This window comes from Suricata suricatta, chromosome 2 (assembly GCF_006229205.1).
Source record: "Suricata suricatta isolate VVHF042 chromosome 2, meerkat_22Aug2017_6uvM2_HiC, whole genome shotgun sequence".
NCBI lineage: Eukaryota > Metazoa > Chordata > Mammalia > Carnivora > Herpestidae > Suricata > Suricata suricatta.
The window spans coordinates 84,000,116-84,008,769 of record NC_043701.1 but is presented as its reverse complement, the minus strand read 5'-3'; positions in this window follow the sequence as shown (position 1 = coordinate 84,008,769).

Sequence of the window (8,654 nt, the reverse complement as noted above, 5' to 3'; positions counted from 1 at the left end):
TAATAAGCCCAAGTTTTCTATATTGATTAAAGGTTCATAGTCCCTTTATTTTACTCCAGTTAGCATCTGTGCACATAAATGTAATTGAGGAATACGGCTTTTTTTTTTCATCTGAGTACTTCAGTTTGGTGTTACTGGTGTGAGGAAGGTATATTTTATAGAAAATGGCTATAGTAGAAAAAAGTAACACTTGAAAAGATAGAGAGTCCAAGAATTCTTAAGTATCTGGGAGGATTTTAGAAGCAAGTATAAAAAAAGAAATTTGGTGGTTTTTTCCAGGAAGCAAAGTGAACAAATAAATTTCATTATTTAGATATGGTTTGAGAAGGAAATTTTTCTACAAACCTACACCACCTAAAAAAACAAAAAAACAAAAAACAAAACCCTTCCTACAATGACTGGTTCTGGGTATGAGGTTGCTGTGAACAGGGAGAAGACTTTCAGAGGACAGAAAAAAATAAGTACAAATATTGTGGATTTTCATTGTCCTTATAAAAACTAATTTTTTGAACCTGGCAGCTAATTTACATGACCAAGTATGAGAGCTCTCACAGAATGACTGCACACCTGCATTTGGTGAAACAGAAAGAAAATCTCTCTTGTTGAGTAATGTACCATATGCAAATCAGGGGGTCCGAGGAGCACAGCAGCCAGCATGCAAAGAATATCGAACAGGTTCTTAGGGAGCATCAGTTCAGACGCACTCAGAACCTCCACCAGGCTGGCAAAAGTGCACTGTGCAACTTTGGTCATCTTAACTTGTATGAATTAAAATGGCTTTTGTAGAAATAGATTAATGCTATGGCCTAAGTCCAAAACTCATTGGCATTGATAACTGGGCATCTAGTGCGAAGAGTTATTAATAAATTCATTGGTTAGAATCCTCTCTACATTTCTACCATCAGCTCAAAACATGTTTAACCCGAACTCTCTTTATGTCAGTCTTTATTGCTAGAAAGAGGTAGCCTTGAATTTCATGAAGACATGTTAGTGGCACAATTATTATGTTTCCAGGGCAGGATGGGCACATCTTTAGTCAACATTTATATTAAAGACAGTCATGCCTGAAGGCTCAGCCCTTACAAGAGTAAAGAAGTTAATTTTCATCACAAAGGGATTGCTAATAGCATCCTTAGAGGCAGTGTTATATATGGAAATAGCTCTGAACCCTTTGCAGATTTAATTTGCTAATCTGTTAAATGGGAAGAATAACATTTACCCTGCTCATGTCACATTGAACTTCAAACAAACTCCTAATAGGGGAAAGCAGTTTATAAGGGGTAAAATGATACATACTACAAGAGATTATTATTAGTAAATTCACTAACAGTGATTCTTAATTTATCGATTGTAGAAAAGTCCCAAGTCCCCAAAGAGATTAATACAATTATAATTATTTGATCCTTATCTTTGTTTTGATTACTATTCATATGTATCTCTTGTTTAAGCAAGGAAGCTGAATTTCCTTTTCAAGCCACCCTTCTCCCTGTATTCAAGTCTGCTTTTTCTCTGTTTGCACATCTCACTGAATTCAGCAGGGACATCAACAGGAAAGTTCTACTCTTGATTAAAATGGGCTACTTTGGGACTTATGCCCTAAATCTAATCACCAAAAACAAGACCAAAAAAAACCCCCACAAAAAATGAATGTCCTATTCTATGCAATCTCAGAACCTTGAGCTGCCTTTTGTTTTGGTCTACTGACAAAACAAAGATTACACAGACCACTGCTATTCTAAGTAACCTTTATAATAGCACACTCATAATATACTAGGAAGCATCATCAAAAATAATCAAGTTTACTTGTGCTCACAGAGCATAATTTATTGTTGCAGCTTTTATTTTTCTCTGTCTAGAAGATTCACACTTGGACATCTGGTCATGAAATTTCTAGAAGCCCTTGGCCAAGCAAGTAAGCTTTGAGGTATAGAGGTAGATAAGCCCTGAAATGGGACTTCCTGACTCAAATTTTACATGCTTATTTTCTGTAAGCTTTCTTTTTTATATTCTACGTTATCATTTCCTTTGAAGGTGGAGAAGGCCTAGTAACTGAAAATATGTGTTGCAAAGAATTGGTGCCTCTTTTATAATAAACCCAGGTTCTAATAATGACCATATGCAATGCTATCTTTCTCCACCACTCTGGAAGTGGTGTCTAGACTTGAAGTTCTGTGGCTTCCTTTCTCTGTTGCCTTCAGGTAACTGGGCTTTCTCACTTCCTGAGCTTAAGGCAAAAGGCTGGCTGGGCCACTCTGGGGCCAATTTTTTCATTTATAAAATAAGCATTCTTGAGTTGAGGATTTCACAGGCTCTTTCAGCTCTGAAACACTGGTGATTCCTTAAGCAACACCTCCAGAAATAATACAATTTATTCAATGCATATGCCTGATAAACTCCTAAAATTTGGGTGGCAACTCCCAATATTTATTATGAAAAACTTCCACCTCTTTTGTTGTCTTGAGTTTTACAACCTACAACCACCGAACAACAAAACACAACCCAAAGAAACATTTTTGCAAAAGACCATTCAATCTCATCTTATTGGAACCACTTGCCTACCCCATGGAAATAGATATACAGTATTTCACTGTAAACAATTACATTTTGAATGACAAATATGTCCTATGGTCACTGGAATACCTACTGGCATTAACACTACTGGCATCAGAGCAGAAGTGCTAATTATTAGCTAACCACTGTAGCTGGCTAATAATGTCAGTAATATCATTACTGTCAGTAATGGGTCAAGTAACCTAGAAGAACATTCTGTTTCCTTACCTGGGAATTGGGCCACTGACCCAGCTCTTGAAAAGCATTTGTAATCACTCCAAGGCTCAGAGGACAAATGACCACCTGGGACCATCTGATACTCTTTGGGGGATGCATTTACTCTTTGGGGCCATTAGGGGAACCATTTAGGACTGTAGCAATGATTTACTAATGTTGCCCCAGTGGCCCCAAAGGGTTAATGCACTTTCCATATACCTCCTGCTTTCTCTGTGTAAATCAACTAATCTATCAGATGGTGCCTTTGACAAGTCAATTTGCTTGACACAGGTGGGCACTTTACTCCTGGACTGTACTTGCCTCTTCTTGGCTCATAAAAGAATAAGAGCCAAACCCCAACAGACATCTACACGCACTCTACATCACAGTACTTTGGGATTATTTATGAAACACAAGAGTTGTTAACTGCTGTAAGCTTCCAATGCTTCTCCTGTGTCTGCTGATCTTTAGAAGAGCAACACTGAACGGTGGTATTGGAATTACTTGTTAGTCTTAACTCATACACTTCATCATTAACAATAGCTATAGAAATGTCAACATCTGTCTACCCAATTGTCCTGCTCTCCTTCCATCTGGACTCAGAGAAAGAGAGCTTTTTAAGATGGTGAATCCTACTTATGTTCTGGATTGCCTTCTATCTGCTGTCTCTTAAAGTAGCATTTTGATCAAATGTTCCTACTATCTCTCATCATTAACCTTTTTTTAAAAAATAATTTGTTTTGTTGCTTTTTTTTTCTTTCCAACTGTGTGAAAAGCTCTAATCTTAAATAAATCATAGCTTCCCTGGACTTTATGCTCTTCTTTGCTTCTCTCTCTTTCTGTTTTTTTGCCAGTTATTCTTGTGAAAGAGAAGTCCATACTTAGGATATTTGCTTCATCACTCACTCTGTAACCTACTGTAACCTACTCTAATTGTGGTCATCAATGATAGGAGCCTAGGGCCTTGTAACTTTCAATAATATACAAAGTGAGATCTATGGGAAAAATTGGCTCAAATATAAAAAGAAAACTAGTAAATTTTAATTAGTCATAATTTCATAAGGAAAGACATTGTATACCTAAAGGTAAATATACATTAAAAAAATTTTTTTTGTGAGAGAGACAGAGAGAAAGACAGAAGATCTAAAAGCAGGCTCTGTGCTGACAGCAGAGAAACCAATGTGGGGCTTGAACTCATGAACCATGAGATCATGACCTGAGCTGTAGTCAGATGCTTAATCAACTGAGCCATCCAGGCACTCCTACATTACATATACATCTAATGTGGATTTAGTACATTTTAATGTTTGCTATAATACAGGGTAAGATCTCCAAAATAACATGTTCAGTGTTTAGGAGAGTTTTAGTTGGTCCTTTTTAGAGATACCCTAATTGCCAAATCCAGTTAACCATTTTCAGTCCTTATTAAAAAACTGAAACCACATATGATAGTGTTAGCCCTATCTGCCTTTTTTTCTTCTTTCAGTTTCTGTGATGTCAGCATCTCCTAGTTTTTAACCACCCTCTTTGATCACTCCTGCCCGGTCTCCTCTGGATTTTTCTTTAAAATTCCATCTTGATTGTCTTCTCAGTTGATCTACTTTCCTTGGCAGTTCATCCATGCCTAGGTTCCTGTGATCCCTCATATCCCTGAGTTCTATCACCATCCATGCAACTGCTCTCATCTTTGACTTGAAAGTCTTCTCTTCATCTCATGTTGCTGACTAAATGATAAACTCTCCAACCAGAAATCTGGGAGACCTCTTCCACCTTTCTTGCTTTCACATCTTACAGCCAATCAGTTAGCAATTAATTCAATTCCTGTATTCTCTTGAATATCGGTCCACTTCTCTCCACCCTTTAAAAACAATCCTGGTTTTGTCACTCCCGTGCTTAATTCCTTCAGTGGTTCCCACTACTTGAGACAAAGCCCCAGATCTGACCATGACTATTAAGACCCTCCATAAATGGGCCTCTGCCTGCTTCTCCAGCATCAATCCCAGACACTTCTCTCTCCCCGCTCCTTCCAATCCATAAGCTGTAGCCAGACTGGGATTCTTACTTCAGTCTCTCAATGGTCCCTTTCCTTTTCACCAGGAGCTCCTCACCTTGGGACATCTTTCCATCGACTCTTTCCCTAGACAGACCCTCCTTGAATCTCCAGATCATGTCAGCTTCCCTTATGCCCCATCCCATCCACCACCATTACGTTCTCATTGCGTTCTGGGCCTCATCTTCTGTAGGTCTCCAACACACTTTAAATTCTTTGTTCAATGGCTGTTTTCCCAATAATAAGACTGCCTGATATTTACTGAGTAATTTCTGTGTGCCATAAAGTTTTTTATCTATTATCTCATTTTAACCATCACAATAATCTTGAAGTAGGTTCTATTATTACTCTAGTTTTACAGAAAAGGAAACTGAAGTGCTGAGAAATTGAAGCCACATAGTTAGTGAAGGGTAAATTAAAACTGGAAACTAGGGAGCCCACATCCAGAGCCCTTGGGTATCCATGACTAATACTGTTTTAGTGAAACAGTGTTCTTTACAAAGGCAGGGGCCATACCTCATACCTCTAGAAACTAACACATGATTGGTACGTACTATGTGCGAACAAGAAGTTGCTAAAATAATAGAATCCAAATTCCTAGGGTAGTATACAAGGTCCTTCATTACTTTACCCTGACCTATCTCTCTAGCCTTTTCCCCAGGAGTCTTGTTGCTACTTCCCTGAGTCCTGTCTTGTAGCCACATAAGCAGTTCCCTGAACAGCCCAGAGTGGGTTGCACTTCTATGCCTTTTGTATGTTCATTAACTCACTCACTCATCCATTCTTTCACTTATCTTTCATTCACTTACTGAATACCTAATGAAGACCAGGCAGAGAGGAAAGTCCTACAATAGATGTATGCCAAAGGAACACAGAAGAGGCTATTTAAATAAGTCTGAGGAGTCAAAGTTTCCCAAGAGAGGTAACAATACTAAAATTGAGTTTTCATTTCCCTGGAATGTCCGTGTCTTCATGGCAAGTTCCCACTTATCTTTCAGGGCTCTTCTCAAATGTCTCTTGCAGTGGTCGCTCCATATAGAACTTGCAGACATATTGTACTACATGTCTCCAGAAGATGACCTCCCCCACAGCTCTATTCTGTGTATCAGTCTCAGCCCCCTAGGTTGCTGGCACAGAGGAGATACCTAGTAAAGCACTGATGAATGAATAAAATAATCATCCTTTTGCTGAAAACACTTCAAAACATTGTACAACTCTTTGCACTTACCCAAAATCATAAAATTCGGATCTATTTACAGAATAGATGTATTTTCCCTAATAAAAATTGGAGAGCACTGACACTAAGTATCATTACATTATTTTAGAGATGTATAAATTATGGAAAAATACTTAGGTGTGCGTGCACACACACACACACACACACACACACCCATATGTTTTTGCCGATTTGGTGAACCTAATTACTTGAGAAAAAAAGAATTCGCAGTATCAGGCACATTCTCCTGAAAGTTGTGGCCCCTGTGGAGAATATTACATGATACAATGTTAGTATATTTTCTGAAAGGCAAGATGATCCTAATGATTCTCTCATCAATGAAAAAGGACTTTTTCATTATTAGAAACAGCCCCTAAACATTAGGCTGCTAATGTGTTTTGTACATGGGTGAAAAAATTCATGCCATTTATGCATTTTGGACTAACATCAAAGCACACTTATGTCACACTGTTCTTCCTGGGTTTGTCATATGGAGGGCTCTTTGAAAATTGTAATGAGATGCAAGCTTACCCCGGTATCCCCTTCTCTACTCTTCATGAAGGACAGCTTCAACTCTTGGGGGAACCAAAGCTCTTACGGGAGCTGCTGAGGGCCATGCCTGGCATTTTTCAGTCCTGTTTCTGTTTGTGCATGTAATCCTGAGCTCCCTTTTTCTCTCTCTCTCAGGATAAATTTTTTCACCTGCCAAATGAGTAGGTCAGACTAGAGCAGGAATCAGCAAATGTTTTTGGTAAAGGGTGAGAAAGTAAATATTTTTGGTTTTGGACCACATGGTCTGTGTTGCAACTACTTAACTCTGTGATTGTAGTGTGAAAGCAGCCATATTAAAGTATGTGGAAAAACAGCCACGCCTGTTCTCTAATAAATTTTTTATTTACAAAAACAGGCAGTGGGCCAGATTTAGCCAGTGGGTCATAGTTGCAGGCGCCCGGGCTAGATGGATTCTAGGATCCCTTTTTAGCTTTTTTTTTTCTTTTCCTCTGCCATGTATTCAATTTCAATCATTGTGCGAGAGTTCAGAGTTGGGAGATAGCTGGAGAAAAAAAGGAGCACACTTTAAAGAATCACTGGCTGGATGAGATTACTATATTTGACTTATCTTTTCACTTGGAATCTTTTAACTTTGTAGCATAATGCCCCTATTATATTTAGCAATTAGAGTGCCATCACAAAGTAAAATGTAAAACCATTATTCCTTGAAAAGAGAAAAGGCTTGCGGTATGAAATGATGCATGCAAGGAGTGTGGGTGATAATTTACTCATATAATCATTTCTATTTCAGTTCTATGGCAAGTATTTCTGGAGATGGCTCACACGGCAAGGAGATCTTTAAGATGTGCACACCATAATTAACCTTTTTATATACTCTGATAGAAATATCAATAGTCTTCTCTCCAAGTTAGCAGTTTTAACTTTACTTATATAGTCAATGGAATGATTTGAATTAAAGAATTACGATTATAAGAGAGAGAGAAAAAAACCCTTTATACCTTGGGTTTAAAACAAAACATGCATATTCTTCCTGTTATTTTTATATCGTGCTGAAGTTCTAGACAATGAATGCCTCTGGCTCTTTTTTCCCCCTGGCAGAGGAGATTAGACAACTGGCTGGTACTTGTGTTGTATACAGACAAATGATTCTCAAAATACGGTTTCTGGACTACCAGCATCAGCATCACCTAGGGACTTAGAAATGCAAATCCTCCAGTCCTACCCCAGATTTACTGAATGAGAAGCTCTTGGCGTGCAGCCTTGTGGTCTGTTTTCATAAACTCTTCAAGTGATTCTGATGCCTGATAATGTTTGAGAACCACTGTATGGGTTAATACTTTCTAGAAACAAATTAAATGGAAGACCTGGCCACATACAAAGAGCAGATGACCCTAGAGTTTGCGCATGCAGAAGGTGCAGAATAAAGGCAATATGCCTCTAGCTATATTACAAGAAGAAGGGAGCTGAAAAAGGAAAACCACAGGGAAGGAGAAAGACATAGAATTTTGGTGAGTAGGTAGAGCTAGAAAACTGCACAGATTCTATTTGCAGTGGTGGCTAAGTGCACACACATCACACCACCTCCCATCACAAAGCCATTCACTCAATAGCCCCCACCATGATCGATGGGTAAAGACTGTGTTTAGGTAATGGGGACATGGAAATGAAGAAGATTCTTTGTCTACAAAGATTTCATAGTCTTGAAGTGAAAAAAGAAAAAGAATGGCTTCCTTGAGAATCTACAACGAGTACCTAATAGTCAAAATCAAAAGGGAGAGGCTGGGTGACAGAAGAGCAAAAGGAGAAATAAGGGGGTACAGAGATTGAGCATGAAACAGTTTTGTTTGTACTAGAACATTTAGGAATGTGCTTTTAATCCCTCCAGTTACTTTGATTCAGAGATATGGACCCCTGATAATTCTTTATTCCCTCATTGCCTCATTGAACGAAACCAATGAACTGTAACCAAAAGCCTTCCCTTCCCTTCCCTTATGAAGCTTACAGTTGGCAAAAAGCGAAAGTAACTCAGAGATATAAACCATTAATCTATATATGGGTCTGAAACAACATAGTCTTATACTAACATCACTTAATTATCTTTTAGTTCTG